The sequence below is a fragment of the Mirounga leonina genome, unplaced genomic scaffold (genome assembly GCF_011800145.1).
Source record: "Mirounga leonina isolate KUSES-001 unplaced genomic scaffold, KU_Mleo_1.0 Mir_128, whole genome shotgun sequence".
NCBI lineage: Eukaryota > Metazoa > Chordata > Mammalia > Carnivora > Phocidae > Mirounga > Mirounga leonina.
In genome coordinates, this window is record NW_023270320.1 from 33,469,596 (window position 1) to 33,496,090 (window position 26,495).

The 26,495-nt window shown below is 39.6% G+C and overlaps 1 long non-coding RNA gene across 1 annotated transcript in view; it reads right to left on the bottom strand.

Moving 5' to 3' along the window:
* The window catches only part of LOC118010097, a 101,872-nt gene that overhangs the window by 16,128 nt on the left and 59,249 nt on the right, over positions 1 to 26,495 (bottom strand). The window contains exon 2 of the long non-coding RNA XR_004679117.1: positions 2,207 to 2,279. This is a non-coding gene — a long non-coding RNA (uncharacterized LOC118010097). The remainder of the gene's footprint in view (positions 1 to 2,206; positions 2,280 to 26,495) is intronic.

Here is a 26,495-nt window from a genome sequence, read left to right on the forward strand (position 1 = left end):
ATTTGACATGGGGTTTTTAAATTAATTATCCATAAATAATTTGAATCTGAATCTTAGAGCTTATGTTCTATATATAATTCTATTCTCTGTCTGCAGTTTTCTCTTAGTCAAATACGTGGCTTTATAACTCTGAATTTCAGTCAGTCCCATTTTACTTCCTATTGGGTTTTAAAAAAAAAAAAAAAAACAGCAACTATATTGAGTCCAGATAGAGTAAAGTGAACTCACTTTTCTTGAGTAGCTACTGTGTGCCATGCACTCAGCGACCGGCTTGGCTACTTTATCTCCCTTGAACCTCCTGCACACCTATACCTAGGATACTGTCAGCATCCTTTTACAAAGAAGTAAACTGAGGCCCAAAGAGGTTAAATAACTTGCCCCAAATCTCCAAGCTAATAAATGGCTAAGCAAAGACATGAATCCAGTTTAAGTGTGCTTATCACTTTCAGACAAAATTCTTCAATGCTCTAGGATCCTTGGTGCATGCTTTATTTTAATAACATGAGTCTATGACTCTATTGATAAAGAAGTTTTCATAAATTGGATTTAGGCTAAACTAAATGCGATTGATGTAGGCTAAATTATAAATAGGAAAGTTATTTTTTAAACAATTAAGATCAAAAGGCGGCAAAGGAGAATTTTTTAAAGAGATTGTCAAGTGTCTGGGAGCTAAACTTCCAAGAAATGTAAATGTGCAGCACTCGGGCTAAGAGTGAACTAAACAGCCAGGAAGGGAACAACATCTGTGTGGAGAGAGCTGGTCCCTCCTGATGAGCCAGTGGAGTGGAGGAGGCTGTCACCATCTAACCCTCACCATCTTCCAGCTTTCTATTTCTGCTGAATTATGGATCACACTCACATCTTGTCTTCTCGACAGTCTTTTCCACGGCAATGACCCAAATCAGGAACACAATCTTTTCTCTTTACTTCCCCAAGCAATACCCAAATGCTCTGTGTGTGATAGCATTTAACTGAACATGCTCGAGGAACAGAGAGGGTCAGTAGGGTACAGCTGACATTTTATTTTTTTTTTTTTTACTAACTTTTTCTTTATTTTTTAATTATTTTTTTATTATATGTTCAATTAGCCAGCATATAGTACCTCATGAGTTTTTGAGGTAGTATTCAATGATTCATTAGTTGCATATGACACCCAGTGCTCATCACAACACCTCCTTAATACCCATCATCTGGTTACCCCATCCCCCAACCCCCTTCCCTTCTGTAACCCTCAATTTGGTTCCCGGAGTCCAGAGTCTTTCATGGTTTGTCTCCCTCTCTGATTTCTTCCCATTCAGTTTTCCCTCCCTTCCCCTGTAGTCCTCTGAGCTATTCCTTATGTTCCACATATGAGTGAAACCCTATGATAATTGTCTTTCTCTGCTTGACTCATTTCACTTAGCATAATCCCCTCCAGTTCCATCCATGTCGATGCAAATGGTAGGTATTCATCCTTTTCGATGGCTGAGTAATATTCCATAGTATATATAGACCACATCTTCTTTATCCAATTGTCTGTTGAAGGGCGTCTCGGCTCCTTCCACAGTTTGGCTATTGTGGACATTGTTGCTATGAACATTGGGTGCATCTGGCCCTTCTTTTCACTACGTCTGTATCTTTAGGATAAATACCTAGTAGTGCAATTGCTGGGTTGTACGGTAGCTCTATTTTTAACGTCTTGAGGAACTTCATACTGTTTTCCAGTGTTTACCAGCTTGCATTCCCACCAACAACTAACCTTTGACAAATCAGGAAAGACTATCTAATGGAAAGATACAGTCTCTTCAATAAATCATGCTGGGAAAATTGGACAGCTACATGCAAAAAAATGAAATTGGACCATTCTCTTATACCATACACAAGATAAACTCAAAATGGATGAAAGACCTAAATGTGAGACAGGAATCCATCAAAATCCTAGAGGAGAACATCGGTAGTAACCTCTTCGACACTGACCACAACAACCTCTTTCAAGACATGTCTATAAAGGCAAGGGAAACAAAAGCAAAAATGAACTTTTGGGACATCATCAGCTGACGTTTTAAAAGTAAGAATGATGGCATCCTCTGAATCAAATAATCTGCATTTCCAACTTCTTTTCCATACCTTACTATCCAGCAAAACTCCGATTGCCGCAAGGAGTTTTCTAGGCTGAAGCCTGCCAAGGAGGTTCCTTCCTGCCTCCAACCTTGTCAGAGCACCTTACCTCCCTCCTTGCGTTGCTCCAGGCCAACATTGTGCTCTCGGCAACCTACAGAGGGAACTCCAGAACACTTTGCCTTAAGAAAACAGATACAAAGAGCATAATTTAAATGTCAGCCAATAGAATGTTCTAAAATAGTTTTTAATCACAATAACAAGAGAGGAGAATGCATTCCAGGAATGGAAAAATAATTTAATACAATAACCGCATTTTCTTTAAAAAAAAATAAACAATAGAGTTAAAAACTTTCAGAATGGACTGGAGATTAGTGGTCTACAACAAAATTATATAGAAATAAATAATTTGATGCTAATTTTTAGAAAAATTGTTTAAAAGATTAATAGGAAATAATCCTAATAAAAGTAGCAACAAGAGACATGAAATACTTAAGTAACAGTGTGTAGAACTTAAAGTGAAGAAAATTAACTTTATGGAGGGACAAAAAAAAGGCACTGAGTAAATAAAAAGACAGATCATGTTTATGTATGGGAAGATTCAGCAGTATGAAGATGCCCACGACTTTAGAATTGGAATGCACTGTCAATCAAATATCAACCTAAGGGTGTTCAATTTTTTTCCAGTGGTGTGTTTTCTTTTTTTATTTACAATGAACATATTTTGATAATTCAAATGGAAGACATACCTGAACATATATTTTTGTGAACTCCTATGCAAGATACTAGGAATAAACTAATGAATAGAAAAGACATAGTCTCAGCTCTTATGGAGTTTTTATTTACAGTGTGAGACAAAGTTAAAAAGTACACAAATAAAAAAAGTTAGAGAAAGTGATGTATAATCAGGGCACTATAATAATGGATCAGACCTAATTGGACAATAAAGAGCTCCCTGAGAAGTAAACTTGAAGCTATTAAAAAAGAACATCTAAAGACAGATACATACATCTAGAAAGACTGAAAATATGTAGACTATAATGTTAAGAGTGGTGAAACCTATTAGTAATGTTTTCTCCTTTACATGAAGTTTATCTCTATGATAAACATAAAAATTTCTAAGAAAGAACCATTCATTTTTAAAATAACTTGAAACTAAAGACCAGAGCTTAAACAGCTGTGAGTTTTTCTGGAATGCCCTTTCCAGAAACCATTGGTTGAACATCTATGTATTCCTCCAGTTTCTTTCACATGAAAAAATGTATTTAACCAGTGAATGGATATAAATACAGATGAATATATTTTTTCAGAGTCCATGTTCACAAACATACTCCAAGTACTCTGAGTACTGAAATATCTACAATCTTCATTTCAGCAATTTATATAATCATATTTTACTTTTATATCAATTTGATGACAAAATACAGAACACTAATACTTATCTGATTTAAGAAAAATGTTATATCAAATTTCATGATGTTATTTAAAAAAAAAAATCCCTGGGTCAGTTAGACACTAGAAGAAGTTAGATTAGTCTCTTTTATTACTTAATTTTGTTTCTATTGATGCTTTTCATTTTTTACAGATGTTCTGAACTCATTCCTTTGAAATTTAAGGAAGATACAGCAAGTGGAACAAAAATAGATTGAAATTGTTATTGATTTCTAATATCTTCTATATAGGTATCTTCTATATCTAATATGTAGCCAGTGTGAGCCCACTTATCCATTATTTTCCCTTCAAAATATGGAAAATTGAAACTATTACCATATAAGATATAAAGATAATTTTAATAAGGGTTTTGATACCTACATAAACTGCTCTACTTTAAAGCTTTTCATTGGGTAATATTGAAATCAGTATTACTGTCAGCAGGTATTTTGTATAATTTACTTATTCTCAATCTGAAAAATAGATTTTTTATAAATAAATAAATAAATAAATAAATAAATAAATGTATGTGCCTTTCAAATGGTGTAGTTAAATGTAGTTATTTTTAAAGATGGTAAATAATTTAGATTTCCATGTGTTATACTAATATGTCTTCAAACATAATCTCCTAATAAATAGCCTGTGAATCTTCCAAATAAATTCAATGGGTAAAATCTTAGACAAGAAACAGTTCAGATAAATTTCAGCATTAGAAATGCCTGAATCCATCTAAATTCTACTTCAGGAGACTGTTCTTTAGAGCAGTACTTGGCAAGTGGTATGAAGCAATCAATTAGATGTTCCCAAGAGCAGAGTAGGAGCCAAAGCATTGTGGTCCTGGCTCAAGGATAACCCAGATGCTCAATCCATCATGAGCAGAGTCCACATTGTTTTACATGACACTTGTATACTTCACCAGGGGAAGTGCTAATCAACATGCAATAGCTTCTATTTCAACATTTGATGCTTATGCAGGATAAATCACAGGTAACTCTTCCAAATAGTTTCTAGGACAGGAAAGAGAAGCCAGAATAAGCAATGCTAGCTTGTTGCCCAACCAATGACCTTGATCTTGAGCTAGAGTTACTGCCAAATGTAGATGTTGGAGATGGTTCATTTCATATGTGACTTCAATCCAAACCAGATCCATAAAATGAGGTAAATAGGAAACTCGAGATCCCAAAGAACCAAAGGAAGGGTAAGATATAATGTGTGCTCCTGCTAAATGCTGTTCACTAGTCCTATTGGCAGGGTTTTATTTTTCTCCTCTTGTGTACATCTGGGCTCACCTTCTAAGAGTAGAGAAAAAGACCATGTGGCGTTTCTATCCAAATTCAAATGTCTTCCATTGACATCTGCAATCAAAACGCTAAACAAGGATCATCTATTCCGAGAGACAAGAGAACTCTATAATGAGACCCTTACTGCCAGCAGCTATCCTCTAAGATCTGGAACGAAATTATGTCTTTCAAACCCCTTGTGCCAAATAGGGTAGAGGAAAAGAGCTGGTGAAATGAGGTAATGAGCATAGAACAGGTGGCTTGGGATGTGTTATTAAATTTTTTGATACCTTAATTTGAATCTATGATCTACAAGCCAGCTAGGTTATCTCAGCTATTTTCCAAGTAAACAGAACCTTGAATGGTCCTAACTTAACAGCTTGTACCTCAACTGTCTTAAGCTTTCTGGGAAACCAGGAAATTCAACAGCAAGCCCTCAATCCCAAAGCTTCATACAGGGTGTCAACATGACAGTCACTCCATAAGTATGTATTCCATAAATTTGGGCCCCATGTGACCTCATTTTTTATTTGTTTCCTTAAAGATTTGATGAGAAAAATTAATGGGAATAGGAAAAAAATATCCCTAGGGGTATCATTTTATTCACTATAAAGGGATACTGAAGAAAAAAAGAAAAATTATTAATATATCTCAATCTCATTTTTTTAGAAATGAAAGTTGATCTATGAAGCATCAGATTTGAGGAAACTGTATTCTGGGAGAAGTCACAATTCCCTTTCCCATCATATATCATAGCAAACTACCTATAAAGGACATTGAAGGAAGAGAAAGGCCCTATGAATAGGGTGAATAAGATTTAGCAGACCTGGGAGAAGGCTTACATACAGGAGGTGGGTGCTTTTAAAAAGGATTCAACATGCAGATTTTAGTTGGGAGAATAGACAAGACATGTACAAGAATGGTAACATAGTACCAAGAACTTAAGGAAAACACAAAGAATGAGAAGCTCCTTGGCAAGTAATACAGTAGGAAGCAATTATTAGTGTGTTGAAGCATTTGAGCAACCAATACATTCCCCTAAAAACAACTGAGAAATGAAATAGCCTAACGTTTGCTGATCACATTCTAAAAGCCAGTTGCTCTGCTAGCCAGCTCCATCCCCAAGTGGTACGGATTAATTCTAAATCCACCTGTGAGGTGTGGATTTATTTCTCACATTGTCACCATGACATATGAATTCATATCCCTGTTTTAAATGTGGGGAGATGAATATTCAGAGTCAATATCCTGTCAAAAACCACACCACTGCTGAAGTCCAGGCTGACCACAATGGCAGTCATGGCCAACTATAGACATGTGGATCCTGAAGAAGGCAAGAACAAGAGGAGGTTGAAGTAGGAGAAGTGACCGAAGAATGTGAATTAAATTAGGGATCTTGGCTCCATCTCAAGTCACACTGAACTACTTTCTTTCTTAGGAAAACATTGTTCTCTGGCCTTTGCATTCTTTCTCAGGATTGCTTGCCCTGCTTGGAAAACCTCCTCTATCTTTCCACTTTCTCCCTTTACCTGATAACTCACACCTATTCCTTCCTTTAGAAGGCCTGGATCAATGCCCTGGGGAGTGTGTTTCTCACATGAGCTCCCCCAGTGCTGTCCCTATGCTTGATCCCCGTCACACACTCACCAAACATGATGTCACCAATGGAAGGTGTCTCTTCGTATGTCTGTGTTCCTCTCTTGCCCATGAGCTTCTTAAGCATGAGAACTGTCTTCTTCACCCCTGTAATCATAGAACCTCATTCAGTGCCTGGGACATAGGATGAGTTTTACACATACTATTGTTGAAAAAGGCTATGATGTTAAAGATAAATGGGAAGAAATACACTCAAATGATACCATATTGTCAAATGATATGAAAAGGTACAATGATATCATCAAAGGCAGACCAACTTTAGAAAGAAAAGTAAGGATGCGTTCTTCCATGGTCTCTGGATAACAGGATGGCTTTGCTCTTCGAGGGGGAATGGAAGAGCATGAAGGACCCATCAGCAGTTCAGGAGAGCCTTGCTTAGCAGAGTCTCTGCTGGTAGAGTCTAAAAGACTGACTGATCGTGCCCTGTTCTGAAGAAACTTCCCATTATGCTTGGAGAGAAATTGGAGTTTCCAACCATCCCCTCCCTGGCCTGACATGATCTGCCCTGCCTGTTTCTCTGGCCTCATCTCCTGTTTCTCTTCCTCTCATGCCCTGTGTTCCAAATCCAGTGGTCTTCTGGCTATTTCTGGAACATGTCAAGCATATTCCTGCCTCAGGCCCTCCAGGGTTGACTTCATTTTTACACTCAAGTCATCACGTCTTTCAAGAGGGCATCTACAAGGACAATGTGAAATGTCTCCTCCCACCCCCCAACACTGTCATGCTCTTTCAGTGCAGATTCATCTCCAAATTCATGTTACTTATTTGTTTGTTTGATGACTTACTGGAATTTTAAGCTCCATAAGAGCAAGTACTTACTTTTTCACTTTTGGATCCCCAATGTCTGGTGCATGGCACATGCTTAACAAATATTTGTGCATAAGTGAATGAACTGATCAACCATCCTGCAATTTGATATGTGGCATAATCAGTAAGAATGGATAAACATGAAAATAATAGCTAATAATAGTTAACATATGGTAGATTACTATATTCTGGGTGCTGTTCTAAGTGTTTTATGCATATTAATACATTCAATCTTCAGGAAAGCCTATCATTGTCCCAATTTTGCACATGGAAAATGAAGTCCCTGACGTTTATAGGGTTTAGCATAGCATATAGCATGAATGTAGGTACAAGGTAAGATTAAGATACACAGGATGATGGCATCTGGTTTTCCAACTTCTCACGTAACCTGTGATGTAGTTCCTCAAATTCATTGCTTCCACATCTTTGAAGCTACAACCATGGGGGAAATTCCTACTTTTCCTTCAGGATTTAGGTCACATCGTGGCACCACTGTGTAAAGGTGTCACCTGCAGCGTTGGATGGCTCCCACGGAGCCCTCCACATAACCATGTTAGAGTTTAAGCCCATTTACAGTGGCCAGGTGTGTTTACTTGGCTGTCTCCCAGCAGACAGAATTCTCTGAGGGCAGAGATATTGTCGTTCTGCCCTGCTATCACCCATGTCTCTGACAATGCTCAACACAGAGCAGATTCTCAGCAAGTATTTACAGAATTAATGCCACCACTGTTCACACACAGAGAAATTTTGAAATTTGCTTGTCCTTTCAAACTGAAGATCCAAGTTTTCCCTACTTAAATATGTTTTTTTAAATAATCTCTAAGTGACTAGATTTTGATAAGGTAATGATTTTTTTGACTTTTTTATGGAATAATCGGGTTAATCCAGTCCCATATTTCTTATTTTGATCATGTCAGACACAGGCATCTTGCAAAATATACATTGACCTTAGAAATGTACATGAATGTGACTTTTCCTTAGCTGTGCTATGAAAAGCAAAACCATGGGGTTTAGATTCCCTTCATATATACAAGTAGTAGCTCCTCTGGCTACTTTTTCAGCTCACTCCCATAGTATATAGTTAGTTCAGTCTAGATAAGAAACCCTCCAGCAGTTCAACATTGGGATTTGGTTAAGCAGATAATCTAAAACAGTGGATGTTTTTCTAAGGCTTGTCTGAATCATCCAAACCTCTGGAGTTGACTACACTGGGCTAGAAATCTTAGAAGGAGAGGTGTTCTCATAATATTTTTCAACACAATTTGTTTCTGGCTTCAGCCAAAAATAATGTAAAAGAGATCTGTCAACACATTAAGGTCCAAAGTTAGATTTAAAAAAAGAGAGAAAGACTTGGAGGAGGCGGAAAAAAGCCTTTGAAATTAAAAAGAGTTCCATTCTGGCTTGAAGTTCAAACAACAGCCATAAAACCACAACACAAGTGGTGAGTGCACTGGACAATCATTCTCTATTTTAATAGATTATGGTGTGGCTCTCTTTCAGCTATGCACAGAGCCCATTCAGTCTTTCCCTGCCTCTGGCAAATTCATCTCAACTAAAAGACGCGGGAGATGGTGAGAAGGTACTGAGTTGCAAGAAGGGCAGCCTATAATAAGAAACATAATAACAGGAAATAGGTGGTGCACACGTAAGCATTAAAATGTGCCTTAAGTGTGAACTTAGCAGGGGGGGGGGAAAGTGAAAACAAAGCAATGGCCCAAGCCAAGAAGCAGAGCAATTCTTTGGCCCTAAGGAGGAAAGCCCTGCCTGCACATTTGGAATATGTTGATTTTTCACTGTCAGGCAACTTTAACTGAACCCATGTTCTATGAGCAACCGAGAAAACATTAAGGTACTAGCTGGGCTCTAGTTTGCACACCTACAAATGATTTAACATTTCCAAAAGCATTTCCATTTTTTTTTTACTAATGTAGGAGCTATTTTGTTTTCAGTATTCTACAAAGGGAAAGCACGATTTAATTATTTTAATTTGATATATTCAATACTTATTTGGAGTGCACTAGATTTCCAGGAAGCTCGTGAGACCCAGCTCCAGCTGCATGATTTAGGGATGCAGTTCCATGCAAACTGGAGAATAAAGAAAACCATAATACATAGAACCTGTGTGAGAAGAGAAAAAACATACCCATCTAGAGTCAGGCTCTTAAAAGAGATATTTAATAAGGTTACAGTATTAGCCCACAGATGCTACAGTGTAAAAAGCCATATGGAGTAAATCTTTTGCATTCCCTTTTATTTTTTTAGTTAAATTGGTGTCCCTTTTATTTTTTGAGTTAAATCTTTTGCATTCCCTTTTATTTTTTGAGTTAAATTGGTATCCCTTTTATTTTTTGAGTTAAATTGGTATCACCTGCCATGATCATCCTCCTCATTCATCGGGCTAGTTCTGTGTTATGGGCAGTTCCCTAAATTAAAGTCTGTTTTCAAAGAACAAATATCTATCGCCATGGAAAACGTTCAAAGACTCTAAAAGTGATTTTTTAAATGGAGCTCAATATTACCTGAGGGGAGCGCGTGCAGAACATCTCAGGGCAGGGAGGGAGGGGCGGTGCAATCACCTCAGAATGATGCCAGGGATGGTGTTTATGCTCCAATTGTTCGTAATCCCCCATATTCACATCGTTTGTAAGTTTGTGTTTACCCCTGATTTCTAAAGAAGCCATTCTTTTTCCATAGCTTCTAAAAATATTTCAAAGGAAACCAAATACAGTTATAAAATATGCATCTGCACAAGCAACTGGTCCATTTGCAGAATGTGAGGCTCATTACTGATAGTGGAATTGGTGGGGAATTTGAAACCCATTTAGAAATGTTCGGAATTATCTCAGGAGGAGTAAGAACCTTATTTGGACTGAAGCTGTCTGAAAAAAATATGAAAAGAAAGGCTCAAAGGCTAGGCTATCTGTGCATCCTAATGCGCTCCAGTCCCAGCCCAGTTGGGTGGAGATGACTCATTCTCTTCTCACTGAGGGGAACAAGGAGAGTTAATAGAAAACAGTGCAGTAATGTTCCACCAGCTGCCTGCTTTTCTTCACCAGGAGCAGCAGAGAAGGTTAAAAAACCTGCTTATGGTTGAAAGATTTCTTTCTATTCACACTACATCACACAAAGAGCTATGCATAGAAAGCTTGGTTGCAGTTTGCTTTCTTCTGTTCTTTGGGATCCTAGGAGAGTTGGGAACAAGGATGGACAGAGAAGTGTGACATTGAAGACAGCAAGGAGTTTCAGAGGGATGGTGCTGTGTGGAGCTCCTTTCAAAATGTAAACAGCAATACCGACTGGGGTTTGGGGCTGCCTGAGAATCCAGGCTGCCCCCCATCATGCCCAAACCATGAAAACTGATACGTTCCTGCAGTGAATTTAATCTGGGCCACACATAGGAACAGGTCAAGCCAGATTATGTTGGCAGTCTATCCAAAGCCACACCAGACTGCTTTCTGATTCTAACAGCAGTTTGGGGATTCCCAGATACAGAAATATGTCATTACAATCTTGTGGTGTAGACAGAGGTTTAGGATGCCATGACTAATCCATAGCAACATTTGGACTTTCCCTCCTCTGGAGCAGAAGCACCCCTGGGAATTCCTGTCTGATGGCCACAACGGAGAGCAACAGCTCCCTTCTCTGACTTTCTGGGTCCATGAGGCCCCCCTGGTGAACACGGGTAAGCAAAATCAAGTAAGGACCCTGCGCCAAGGGGATGTGAAAGGGAAAGTGAAAGAAAATAAGGTGAAGACAAGATGTTGAAAAAAATAATATCCAGAGAACTACTTTCATGATGATTGCAATAATGGCTATGAAGACGTACGTGATGCTGGCAACGCAGAGCTCAAATATTCTCCACCCACTAACTCATCATATACCGTTCAGCATGTAATTGCTCTCTATGGTGACACATTTCTGTGCCTCTGCTAGCTCTCCCTAGCTTTTCTGGGTAGACGACCGTAAGTTCATGATAGGCAGGGACTTGACCCAAAAGAACACTTATCTAGCAGATATCCTTGTCCTAGCCATTCAAAAACACATGGTGATTTATTTTGGATGAACTGAAGCATGTTCATGAACCCACGTACGTAGCAAAGAAGAGGGTGAGATTTATAGCCACAGTCACTGTCTACTTTGGGTGAGGTTGCTGAGGAAGGGCAAACTGGTTCAGAGGCATAAATCTCTCTACCCTTCTAGGCTACTATCTGAAAAATGCGGCAAAGGAAAACTGAAAGAATTAACTTCCAAATCCTCCACCTTCTATACCTTCTAAAGGAGGGGATCTAGAGTGGAAAGCACACGGCTCAGCAGCGATCATTCGTGAGCCTTTGGGGATGCAGAGGTAGCATGGAACCAAGTAGAGGGTGGAAAGTTACTTTTTTTCCACCAAATGAAGTGAGAAGAATTAGGCTGGGGTAAAGGAATGCTGGGGGTGTAGAAACAGGAGACCCAGCACACCCAACTCTTTGTGCTAAACATTGGATATAAGTGATGCTTTGAAGGAGAAGAAAGGAAACAGGATGTGCCTGACCTGTTTTCATAAGACAGAAACACCCAGATGGCAAGACGATTTTGACACTCATTACTTCACTGGAAGCAGGAACTGAATCAAAGCTGAATCCATCCTCCTGTCCTCCCCCGGCCCTGTCCTGGGGCCCACATCACGACTTCTACTGTGGTCTTCCCAGCTTCATCTGCATCCTCAGCCCATCATCCTGTTCTCTCAACCCAAACTGACTCCTGCGAGGACCGTCCATTCAGGATCCTACTTTCTGCTGGTTTAGCTGATGAACTGTTTATTATAAAGGTAGCAGTGACTAACGTGCCTCCCGGATAACCTATTCTCATTCTCAAAAGAGCAGGAAAGATCCTATCTCAGAGGAATAACCATAATGTGACAGACACCAGAAATGTGGGATTTAACTATGAAGGGCTCCCTATGCTTCTCACATTGTATCACACAAGCCAACACCTGCTTCAACTATAATATGCCACTCTGACTGCCTCATTCACCAAAACTCTGCACTGACTTCCCCAGGTTCATGCCAAGCATGATGGCAAGACCCCAAATAGTGCCTTAAATCCCTGAGCCACCTTCCAACTGCTAGAAATAATGCTTCACTTCTCCTATGGCACGAAGAAGACTCTATTCAGGTATCACTGTCAGTGAATATTCAAACTTCATGCAAATCAGCCACATTTATTCTATGCTTTGCTCTTTCATCAAAAAGCATGACAACCACCACAAGAATTTTCCATAATTCTGGCTACAAAGCTCTCCAGAAATAGTGTATCTATTAAGTTGGTTTTCAGAGTGTAATATTAGAAAGATCAAGTCTTTTTAAAACCACATCGAAAACGAAGTTGCAGTTTGGTGCTGTCGGGGCAGGGCTCCAGACTCCCCACCAGGTTCAGCCCCGTAGTTAACAGTTGCTACCCTTTCCAACTTGGCTCATAACTACTAAGACCTTTTCTGCATACAGAATGCTTATCGTTTTTCTCTCCTACTGTTATCCATGATTGAAACAGCTCTAGAAGGCAGGTGTGGGAAATGAAATATTATTGAAATATAAGGTGAGGATAACCATTAGATTTCAAGCTAAGTTTTCTTTTTTTTTTTTAAAGATTTTATTTATTTATTTGACAGAGAGAGAGACAGCGAGAGAGGGAACACAAGCAGGGGGAGTGGGAGAGGGAGAAGCAGGCTTCCCGCCGAGCAGGGAGCCCGATGCGGGGCTCGATCCCAGGACCCTGGGATCATGACCTGAGCCGAAGGCAGACGCTCAACGACTGAGCCACCCAGGTGTCCCTCAAGCTAAGTTTTCTAACCAGGACTTAAATCACTTAAACTTCATATAATTTCAGAGACTACCTTTTTTCTCTTAAGAGAAAAAGAAAAACACCTAGTATGTTATTTGAGAGATTCAAACAGAAGGAACCAGAGGAAATTATCTTTGATTGACAGTAAGGATAAGTGGTTATATATTTTAACTGTCAAAGGTAACTATTCCTTGTAAAATGCTGAATTGCAACTGCTTTTTTCTTCCCCTCCTCTTCTGGTATTGTCTCTTTTTTCTATGTCTCGATGGAAAATTAGAATATATTTCAGTTCTACCCTAACTTGCTCAGATATCAAATAGATTGTGCAATGTCTCCTTGACAGAACACCATTGTTTATTAATTAAAATTGGAACAAAGGATTAAGAGTACCCTTGATGACTGTACAAAATAAAGGTGGATCTTGGGCCATCAACGCCCTCTCTCGTGTACTAAAAATGAACCTCAACACCAAGAAAGACAAAGATCTCCTTAAAGTAAAAATGTGATTTGTTTGCCCATTTCACCCGGAAAGCAATTCAATGTCAGTTATAGTAGGATGATCCTGTACACCAAGAACCTGACCAAGACAGTTTTGATGCATTTGTGACTACAGCTTTAATTGCTCATGATTGTGCACCTTCTGTTTCTGGAACCATAGATTATTAGAAAGATAAGGAGGTTCTCTGTGATTTTCAAATTGTGCTCCAGCAAAACTAGGATTCAGAGGAGAATGTTCTGGACCACTGCCAGGCTCAGAGGGTAATCCAAGACAAGCGCCTCCTCCTTTTCCTCCTCCTCCTCTTGGTCTCCAGCACATCATCTCTCCTCTGACCTATCGTGTGTGTCAGCACCAGACCCCTGGATAGTGCCCAGCACTTAGTTGGTACCCAAGAAATACCTGTTGACTGACAGAATAAAAAAAAAAATATCTGTTGAAACTGAGGCTCTGCTTAAGATGGCAGACTTACAGGACCACTGCTAAAAAAAAGAAAAGCAAGAAGAAAGAGGGAAAAGAGAAAACGTTCCCGAAGCTGACTACCTGAAGAAAAAAGAAAACATTTGAAAACACGTTGCTGGAGTTCAGTGCAGTGGGGGACAAAATGTCTCACCCGGGCTTACAAGTCACTGTCCAAACCCAGTCCCAGCCCTCAGGTCTCCATTCTTGGAAGCCCACAGGGCTGTGCTTCACCTCTTCACAGGTTTATGGCTCACCTCATCAGGATACTGTCACCTTTGTTCTGCTAAAGAAGTTCCAGATTGGCCTCTATCCGAATCTTCCAAATCTTGACTCAAGTGCTCAGTAATGGAATTACAGTCCGTGATGCATGCAGCCAGTCGGCAAAGAAAGCATCTAAATAGACTGGTGGATGACCAAAGCCTATAAATCTTTCAGCTTAAGGGAAACAAGAGGTTCTGAAAAACCAAAATCATGGTCTGGCTGCCTTTCTCTCCTTTCAACTCCTGATTCCCTCATCGTGGAAACAAAGGGCTAAATCCCCTGAATTAGAGTCTGTTTGGGATATTTCCATTCTGACTCGGACTGGAAATACCAGGAAGATCATGAGGGAGCTGGTTCTGGAGAGACTTCTACCCAGGTTACATACTGCAGGGATTGAAACCTGTTGGATAAAATGCCGAAGAAAAATAATAACGAAATTATGGGGGCTTAGCCAAAAAATCCCTTTCAAAATAATCTGTTACTAACATTTGGATTTCAATTAAAAACTGTTTGCTATAGGGGACGCCTAGGTGGCTCAGTCAGGTAAATGACTGACTCTTGGTTTCAGCGCAGGTCATGATTTCAGGGTCATGAGATAGAGCCCGGAATCAGGCTCTGAGCTCGGGGGGGAGGGGCGGGGGGGGGCGGCTTGAGATTCTCTCTCTCCCTCTGCCCCTCCCCTCTGCCCCTCTCTCTCTCAAATAAATAAATACATATTTTTTAAAAAAACTATTTGCTGTAAATTCTGTAACTTTCATCCTTTTGTACCATTTTCTTTCAAATATCTCCTTGTCTTGATTAGGAATTAGTTCATATTGAATGATCTGAAAGTGATTACCATTATACCAGTGCAATATTACTCACTAATTTGCCTAAGTTGCTAATGGTGTTAATTAGTAATTCATATTGAACATGCTTTTTTGTTACATCTCAAGCTATCACAATATCAATGAGATTATTAGCAAACAATTAACTTGGATGACTCCTGGAGAATCTTATGTATAAAAAAAAAAGTTGCCATGACTTTCTTAAAACTGGATATTAAGCATGTTTTTTAGGTGTTGGAAGCCTAAAATGCACCCACATTTCCTCGCAATCGAATGTAATTTTTTAAAGGTTTAATCATGCAAGAAATATGAGTTTTAAATAGTAGTTCCTGACTTAGAAATATTCTACATAAAATAAATTAGCCTATTTTGCCATTTAAATGACATAAAAATAATAGGGAAGACAAAAGGGAACATAAGGAAGTAAGCTTTTGGTATCGTACTACATGGGAAGATCTGTTACCACCTAGGTATACACTTCACTAGTGTTTCTCACCAAAATACTGTTGTTCATGGATTGTATATCTTGGCTAGACCACTTTTGAGAAGAGGAAACTCCACTTTACCTCTGGATCCAATTTTCCAGTATGTGTTAGTACAAAATACACCGATGTTGACCTCACCCAGTGCCAAGAAGTTAAAATTACACTATTAAGGTTATAGCAAAAACATGTGAAATTGCTTAGTAGAGGATTCATTAGTTTCCTCTTTTTTTTTCCCTCAGCAGAAATGAGTACTGCCTTTTGCTGTTTTCTGAGTTTTTATTAAGTATAAATGAAAATGCAACAACATGAGACAGGACTGCAAACATAATCACTGCCATTAGCTAAAATAACAAGAACAATCCAGGAGCTAGTCGATGGCTTCTCTGCCAGGTCCTCACGTAATCTTGATGCCAAGCAGACAGCGTGAAAATCAGGACACTTACCTCAATGAAATCTCATAGCCTTTGCCTCTCCAGTCCCCAACTCCCATACACACACTTGGCATGGTTTTCACAGGATTATGTGTATTAAGGGAATTCTAAATCTATCTGCAATAAGAAGTTTCTAATAGTAACCAATTATTCATCAAACAGGCCTCCTGCTAAGTGTCGTGGATTTAATAGTGAACAAGTCAGAGTCCAACCCTCAGAGAGTCTGATCACGTGTGGATGAAGTGAACCACGGAAGGGAAAGTGTAAACTTAAGAGTAAATGAGTAATTCGAATAAAAGAAATGTCACTCAATTTCAGTTCTAAGAAAAGGGATGGGTAAGTGGGAGCAAGGAGCGGTGCACTCTATGGGAAAGAGACAGGATAAGAGAAAGCCTAAGGTTAAAAGGGAGCTATGCGCAAACAACGAATCATGGAATACTACATCAAAAACTAATGATGTAATGTATGGTGATTAACATAACATAATAAAAAAAAATTTTTAAGGGAACTCAGGATTGAAAGTAATCTGATTATGACTCTAGGTAGAACTTTGTGTGTGTGTGTGTGTGTGTGTGTGTGTTTGTTGGGGAGGAGGTGATGAAAGTATGGGAGTAGAAATTAGGAAGCCACACAATCGAGAGCCTTGGATGAATTTTGTCTTCAAGACAATGAGTTCATTGAACGAATTTAAGTAGGAAAGAAGGACAGCCACATCTGTGTTCAGAAGGATAATTCTAGAAACAGCATAAGGAATGATTTGTCTTGACCAAGAGACCAATTAAGAAACAGCTAGGAGAGAGATAATAGTTCCACTAAAGTAAGGTAGTGATAGAGGGGGATATTAAGAATGGACCTGTTTAAGAGAAATAGGCATGTCACCGACAGAATTTCAGGTTATCTGTACATTGGACTAATAGAGGAGGATAATTCAAGGATAGTTCCTCATGGTGTTTCCTGGGCTCCTGTGCAGATGGTGGTGCCATTCAGTGAGATAGTGAATACAGGAGAAGAGCAAATCTGTGTGGCAGGAAGTTGATTGATCAAAAAAGCAATAGAAAGTGAGACTTATTAGAAGGGCAATTGACACCTCTAGAAAATATGGATACAATTTAGAAAAATCTCCAAGTCCTTACTATTATTAGAACAGAACACATTCATAGTGACTTATTATAATAATTACAGCCAATTTCATAAGAACAAGGTTTTTTGATAATAATGTTGTTTTCCCCACCCTCACTTTCTGCTTATTTTTAGTAGTCTCAACACAACTTACTGGTCCTATTGATCTTTCCACCATTTCATCGGACTTTCAGATCCTCAAATCTCCAACATAATTACCTTTTTAGACATGAAGAAAAACAGCGTGCATTTTGGCATCTAAAGTACTTGTAAAGGATTAAATTTATGCAAGTATGAATAATCTAATAACAAATGTCTTATGTCTTAATATCCTTTGGTACGCTCTTATCTTGGTAGTTAACACTGGATTCCTGGCCACAAAGACAGAGGGTCTAGCAAATGAGGTTTCAGAAAGGAACCAGATCCTGTGAAGTTCAGTCATTACTAGCATCATGTGCTAGGTTCTGGGGAAAATGAGGTGTGAGAAGAGATCCCTGAATAATCAGAGTCCACCATCTTGAGACCAGGGATATATTAATATATCAAAATATATCAAAAGATAAACAACACAGTACCTGTGTTGAGTACCTACAAGTTACACATATCATAGAATTAGAGCCTTTTTTATGAGTTTTTTCTACCCTGCCACCTACACTGAGGAATATAAAGAATGTAATCCATTTAAGTAGTATACATATACAGAATGTTTGGTATGTAACAGAGATGCCTCAAGAGAGTAAGATAAGGAAGGGATGTGACCCCTATGCCCATTAGAAACTTAGTTCAGCGGATAGTAACAGATACCCAACTACAGTTTGTGATCTCACGTGGAAGTAGTCCAGAGGTAGGCTTGCCAAAGCTCGATCAGGACTTAGCAAAACCATCCATGGTCCTGGCTCTTTCTGTGTCACCTCTTCCATCCCCAAAGCCCCAGGTTTTCTGCTGGAGTTATAGCCATCACATAGGAGTTCCAAGCAGGAATGAGAAGAATAAGCCCAAGTGAATGGAGCCCTTCATGCCAAGGAGTCATTTTCTCACAAGTTATGAACGGTCAGGAAGACCCATCCCACCACGTCTGCTTACATCTTACTGGCCACACCTAGCTGCAATAACCAGAGAGGCACACAGGGGATGGAATAACATTTTTTATATGCTGAACAAAAAGAAGTGTCAGTGCAGAGTCCCAAAAGTAGCCAAAAATATCATATTTTAGAGTGGAGGCGAATAAGACATACCCTCAGATGAAGGAAGCTAACTGCTCCAAGAGGTGTCCTTCAGATGGAAGGGAAATGATACTAGAGGGAACTCGGAACTTCAGGAAAGAAAAATGAAAGCCACCGAAATGGTAAATATCTGCCTAAATGTCATAGACTCATTTTAAGTTCTTTAAAATATGTATGATGGGGGGCGGAGCAAGATGGTGGAGGAGTAGGAGACCTGGATTTCGTCTGGTCCCAGGAATTCAGCTGGATAGGGATCAAACCATTCTGAACACCTACAAACTCAACAGGAGATCGAAGAAAAGAATAGCAACAACTCTCTGAACAGAAAAGCGACCACTTTCTGGAAGGTAGGACGTGCGGAGAAGTGAATCCGAGGCGATATTCCGGAGGATAGACGGCGGGGGAGGGGCCTCCGTCGGCGCTTCTGGCAAGTGATAGAGCCGCGGAGCACAAAATCGGAACTTTTAGAAGTCGGCTCCGCTGAGGGACGTCACCCCGGTGGCTAAGCGGGGGGTAGAACCCTCCGGGACAGTGTGGTCTCAGGACCCTCGGGGTCACAGGAAGACCGGGGGTGCCTGAGGGCGGCAGAGCTCCCAGGTAACGGAGCAGGGAAGCCGGCTGCAGAGGCAGAGCCCAGGCGCGGGCTCTCAGCTCGGGGTCGCCATTGACCGTGATCCGCGGCCCAGTCGGGCCCCTGCTCCTCCAGCAGGGACCCAACAAGCGGCAGATCCGGGGAGACTCACCTTCCTCCCCCGGGAGGAGCCGCGCGGGAGGGCACCGCAGGGATCTGCTGGGTTTGGAGACTCCACCCGGGGTCGGTGCCAGAGATAGAAACGCGCGGTCACAGGCCGGGTGAGCACGGAGTGCGGCCGGAGACCGGGGAGACGGGAGTGACTGGCGGCTTTTCTCTGGGGCTCACTGAGGAGCGGGGCCCCGAGTTCTCGGCTCCTCCTGGGCGGAGATTGGGAGGCCGCCATTTTCACTCTCCGCCTCCAAAGCTGGACGGAAAGCTCGCAGGGAACAAAAGCTACAAAAGCTCCGGAGAGCAAACCCAAGCAGATTACTTAGCCGGGAGGGGGCAAGGGCGGGGCAGTTCCACCTCCGGCAGAGACATTTGGAAACCACGGCAACAGGCCCCTCCCCAGAAGATCAGCGAGAACAGCCAGCCAAGACCAAGTTTACCGATCAATGAGAACAGCAGAACTCCAGCGCTAGGGGACTACTGCACATAGAATTCACGGCTTTTTTACAATGATTCTTTAGTCTTTCAAAGTTAATTTTTTTTTTTGAATTTTTCTTTTTCCCTTTTTCAACCAACATCTTATCAATCCCGTTTTTAAAAAACATTCTTATTTTTCATTTTTAGAGTCATATTCTATCCCTTAATAGTAGTTACCCGTATTTTTGGCATATATATATATATATATATATAAGTTGTTCTCTCTTTAAAATTTTGAGATAATTTCTTCTAACAGATCAAAATATATCCTAAATCTCAAGTATATGGTTTTTTCTACTCCCCTGCCTGATCACATTCTCTCCCTTTTTTTTTTCTTTTTTTTTTAAATCCTCTTCTTTCTTTTTTCAAACTTCTTATCAATTCCTTTTATAAAATTTTTTATAATTTCCATCTTTACAGTCAGATTCCCTCCCTTCATCATATCAACCCTTATTTTTGTACATATATAAGTTTTTCTTTCTTTAAAATTTTGGGAGGCACTTTCTTCTAACAGACCAAAATACACCCAAAATCTAGTGTGTGGCACTGATCTATATACCAGCCTGATCATATTTGATCACATTCTGTTTTTTCTTGTTGTTGTTGTTTTGTTTTGTTTGTTTTTGTTTTTATCTTTATCTTTTTTTTTTTTTCTTTATCTTTTTTCTCTCTTCCCGCTTCTTTTTCCACTTCTTCAGGTCTTTTCTGATTTGTTTAGAGTATATTTTCTGGGGACGCTGTTACTCTGCTAGCATTTTGTTCTCTCATTAATCTATTCTCCTCTGCACAAAATGACAAGACGGAAAAAATCACCTCAACAAAAAGAACGAGAGGTAGTACCGACTGCCAGGGACCTACTCAATATGGACATTAGTATGATGTCAGATCTAGAGTTCAGAATCATCACTTTAAAGATACTAGCTGGGCTTGAAAAAAATATGGAAGTTATTAGAGAAACCCTTTCTGAAGAAGTAAAAGAACTAAAATCTAACCAAGTAGAAATCAAAAAGGCTATTAATGAGGTGCATCAAAAATGGGGGTGCTAACTGTGAGGATAAATGAGGCAGAAGAGAGAATCAGTAATACAGAAGACCAAATGATGGAAAATAAAGAAGCTGAGAAAAAGAGAGATAAACCACTACTGGATCACGAGGGCAGAATTCGAGAGATAAGCGATACCATAAGACGAAAAAACATTAGAATAATTGGGATCCCAGAAGAAGAAGAAAGAGAGAGAGGGGCATAAGGTATAATGGAGCAAATTATAGCAGAGAACTTCCCTAATTTTGGGAAGGAAACAGGCATCAAAATCCAGGAAGCACAGAGAACCCCTCTCAAAATCAATAAAAATAGGTCAACACCCCGACATCTAATAGTAAAACTTACGAGTCTCATAAATAAAGAGAAAATCCTGAAAGCAGCTCGGGAGAAGAGATATGTAACCTACAATGGTAGAAACATTAGATTGGCAACAGACCTATCCACAGAGACCTGGCAGGCCAGAAAGGACTGGCAGGATATATTCAGAGCACTAAATGAGAAAAATATGCAGCCAAGAATACTCTATCCAGCTAGGCTGTCATTGAAAATAGAAGGAGAGATAAAAAGCTTCCAGGACAAACAAAAACTAAAGGAATTTGCAAACACGAAACCAGTCCTACAAGAAATCTTGAAAGGGGTCCTTTAAGCAGAGAGAGACCCTAAAAGCAACATAGACCAGAAAGGAACACAGACAATATACGGTAACAGTCACCTTACAGGCAATACAATGGCACTAAATTCCTATCTTTCAATAGTTACCCTGAATGTAAATGGGCTAAATGCCCCAATCAAAAGACACACGCTATCAGATTGGATTAAAAAACAAGACCCATCGATATGCTGTCTGCAAGAGACTCATTTTAGAACCAAAGACACCCCCAGATTGAAAGTGAGGGGGTGGAAAACCATTTACCATGCTAATGGACAGCAAAAGAAAGCTGGGGTGGCAATCCTTATATCAGACAAATTAGATTTTAAACCAAAGACTGTAATAAGAGATGAGGAAGGACATTATATCCTACTTAAAGGGTCTATCCAACAAGAAGATCTAACAATTGTAAATATCTATGCCCCTAACATGGGAGCAGCCAATTATATAAGGCAATTAATAACAAAAGCAAAGAAACACATTGACAACAATACAATAATAGTGGGGGATTTTAACACCCCCCTCACTGATATGGACAGATCGTCTAAGCAAAAGATCAACAAGGAAATAAAGACTTTAAATGACACAATGGACCAAATGGACTTCACAGACATATTCAGAACATTCCACCCCAAAGCAATGGAATACACATTCTTCTCTAGTCCCCATGGAACATTCTCCAGAATCGATCACATCCTAGGTCATAAATCAGGTCTCAACTGGTACCAAAAGATTGGGATCATTCCCTGCCTATTTTCAGACCACAATGCTTTGAAACTAGAACTCAATCACAAGAGGAAAGTCGGAAAGAACTCAAATACATGGAGGCTAAAGAGCATCCTACTGAAGAATGAATGGGTCAACCGGGAAATTAAAGAAGAATTAAAAAAATACATGGAAACCAATGAAAATGAAAACACAACTATTCAAAATCTTTGGGATGCAGCAAAGGCAGTCCTAAGAGGAAAGTATATAGCAATACAAGCCTTTCTCAAGAAACAAGAAAGGTCTCAAGTACACAACCTAACCCTCCACCTAAAGGAGCTGGAGAAAGAACAGCAAATAAAGCCTAAACCCAGCAGGAGAAGAGAAATAATAAAGATCAGAGCAGAAATCAATGAAATAGAAACTAAAAGAACAGTAGAACAGATCAACGAAACTAGGAGCTGGTTCTTTGAAAGAATTAACAAGATTGATAAACCCCTGGCCAGACTTATCAAAAAGAGAAGAGAAATGACCCAAATCAACAAAATCATGAATGAAAGAGGAGAGATCACAACCAACACCAAAGAAATACAAACAATTATAAGAATATATTATGAGCAACACTATGCCAGCAAATTAGATAACCTGGAAGAAATGGATGCATTCCTAGAGATGTATCAACTACCAAAACTGAACCAGGAAGAAATTGAAAACCTGAACAGACCTATAACCACTAAGGAAATTGAAGCAGTCATCAAAAATCTCCCAAAAAACAAAAGCCCAGGGCCAGATGGCTTCCCAGGGGAATTCTACCAAACATTTCAAGAAGAATTAATACCTATTCTTCTGAAACTGTTCCAAAAAATAGAAATGGAAGGAAAACTTCCAAACTCATTTTATGAGGCCACCATTACCTTGATCCCAAAACCAGACAAAGACCCCATCAAAAAGGAGAACTATAGACCAATATCCCTGATGAACATGGATGCAAAAATTCTCACCAAAATACTAGCCAATAGGATCCAACCATACATTAAAAGGATTATTCACCACGACCAAGTGGGATTTATCCCTGGGCTGCAAGGTTGGTTCAACATCCGCAAACCAATCAATGTGATACAATACATTAACAAAAGAAAGAACAAGAATCATATGATCCTCTCAATAGATGCAGAAAAAAGCATTTGACAAAGTACAGCATCCTTTCTTGATCAAAACTCTTCAGAGTATAGGCATAGAGGGTACATACCTCAATATCATAAAAGCCATCTATAAAAAACCTACAGCGAATATCATTCTCAATGGGGAAAAACTGAGAGCTTTCCCCCTAAGGTCAGGAACGTGGCAGGGATGTCCACTATCACCACTGCTATTCAACATAGTATTGGAAGTCCTAGCCACAGCAATCAGACAACACAAAGAAATAAAAGGCATCCAAATCGGCAAAGAAGAAGTCAAACTCTCGCTCTTTGCAGATGATATGATACTTTATGTGGAAAACCCCAAAGACTCGACCCCAAAACTGCTAGAACTCATACAAGAATTCAGTAAAGTGGCAGGATATAAAATCAATGCACAGAAATCAGTGGCATTCCTATACACCAACAACAAGACAGAAGAAAGAGAAATTAAGGAGTCAATCCCATTTACAATTGCACCCAAAACCTTAAGATACCTAGGAATAAATCTAACCAAAGAGACAAAGGATCTGTACTCAGAAAACTATAAAATACTCATGAAAGAAATTGAGGAAGACACAAAGAAATGGAAAAATGTTCCACGTTCATGGATTAGAAGAACAAATATTGTGAAGATGTCAATGCTACCTAGAGCAATCTACACATTCAATGCAATCTACACATTCAATGCAATCAAAATACCATCCACTTTTTTCAAAGAAATGGAACAAATAATCCTAAAATTTGTATGGAACCAGAAAAGACCCCGCATATCCAGAGGAATGTTGAAAAAGAAAAGCAAAGCTGGCGGCATCACAATTCCGGACTTCAAGCTCTATTACAAAGCTGTCATCATCAAGACAGCATGGTACTGGCACAAAAACAGACACATAGATCAATGGAACAGAATAGAGAGCCCAGAAATGGACCCTCAACTCTATGGTCAACTCATCTTTGACAAAGCAGGAAAGAATGTCCAATGGAACAAAGACAGTCTCTTCAACAAATGGTGTTGGGAAAATGGGATAGCCACATGCAGAAGAATGAAACTGGACCATTTCCTTACACCACACACAAAAATAGACTCCAAATGGTTGAAAGACCTCAATGTGAGACAGGAGTCCATCAAAATCCTAAAGGAGAACACAGGCAGCAACCTCTTTGACCTCAGCCAAAGCAACTTCTTCCTAGAAACATCGCCAAAGGCAAGGGAAGCAAGGGCAAAAATGAACTATTGGGACTTCATCAAGATAAAAAGCTTTTGCAAAGGAAACAGTCAACAAAACCAAAAGACAACCGACAGAATGAGAGAAGATATTTGCAAATGACATATCAGATAAAGGGCTAGTATCCAAAATCTATAAAGAACTCAGCAAACTCAACACCCAAAGAACAAAGAATCCAATCAAGAAATGGGCAGAAGACATGAACAGACATTTTCCAAAGAAGACATCCAAATGGCCAACAGACACATGAAAAAGTGTTTAATATCGCTCGGCATCAGGGAAATCTAAATCAAAACCTCAATGAGATACTATCTCACACCAGTGAGAATGGCTACAATTAACAAGTCAGAAACGACAGATGTTGGTGGGGATGCGGAGAAAGGGGAACCCTCCTACACTGTTGGTGGGAATGCAAGCTGGTGCAGCCACTCTGGAAAACAGTATGGAGGTTCCTCAAAAAGTTGAAAATAGAGCTACCATATGATCCAGCAATTGCACTACTGGCTATTTACCCCAAAGATACAAAAGTAGGGATCCAAAAGGGTACGTGCACCCCGATGTCTATAGCAGCAATGTCCACAATAGCCAAACTGTGGAAAGAGCCAAGATGTCCATCGACAGATGAATGGATAAAGAAGAGGTGGTATATATATATATATAATGGAATATTATGCAGCCATCAAAAGGAATGAGATCTTGCCATTTGCAACGACGTGGATGGAACTGGAGGGTATTATGTTGAGCGAAATAAGTCAAACAGAGAAAGACATGTATCATATGATCTCACTAATATGAGGAATTCTTAATTGCAGGAAACAAACTGAGGGTTGCTGGAGTGGGGGGTGGGGTGGGAGGGATGGGGTGACTGGGTGATAGATACTGGGGAGGGTATGTGCTCTGGTAAGCGCTGTGAATTGTGCAAGACTGTTGAATCTCAGATCTGTACCTCTGAAACAAATAATGCAATATATGTTAAGAAAAAAAAAAGAAGAAGAAGAAGAAGGTAGCAGGAGGGGAAGAATGAAGCGGGGGAAATCGGAGGGGTAGACGAACCATGAGAGACGATGGACTCTGAAAAACAAACTGAAGGTTCTAGAGGGGAGGGGGGTGGGAGGATGGGTTAGCCTGGTGGTGGGTATTGAGGAGGGCACATTCTGCATGGAGCACTGGGTATTATGCACAAACAATGAATCATGGAACACTATATCTAAAATTAATGATGATATGTAGGGGATTAACATAAGAATAAAATAAATAAATTTTAAAAAATATGTATGATGGTTGAAAGCAAAAAGTATGTAGTCTGTTGTGTGTTCAATGTATGTAGATGTAACACATTGGACCACTGCAACATAAAGGAGGTAAGATTTCTACACTCCACGTACTAAAATTCTAAGGGGATTGTGAAAAGTAGAGTATGTGTAATCCATATAGCAACCATTGAAAACTGTACAGAGTACAAAACTCAGCAGATAAATTAAAGCGAAGTACTACCAAATATTGAGACACATTGAAGCTCTGTATTGTTTTGTCTTCTGAATTATTTGGTGAAATTCTTTATTCCCTAGTGACTGGTCAAACTTGGATCTTAAAGTAAAGGAAAGTAGCCTCACCTCTACTTTAAACATGTTTAAGATAATTTATGCATATAGCAAAAAAAAAGTTAGCAGAAGATTCAAGGGGTCATTCCTTGTACCTAGGTTTATAAGCTCAGGTACAGAGAATGGGATCTAGGTTTCTGCCTATTTTCAAATATGTTTACAGAAAATAATAAAACAGGACTGATACAGTTGTTTGATTTGATTTCTCATGGCCTAGCTCTAAAACTATATATTTTTGAGAACCTTAAATACTAAGCCTATTACTGATAGAATAATCTTAAAGTTCCAGAGAAGCATCCAATTAACCTTTCCCTCTTCTAGAATGCCTTCACCATGCCCCACCTGCTTCCAACTCCTGGCTCACTTTCATCATTTACATCCTCAGTGACTAAAATTTCAAATCCTCAGTGATTCTTTCCTACCTTTACCCCAATATCATGGCCCCTTGTTGGTGGCACTCATTCTTTTTTTTTTTTTT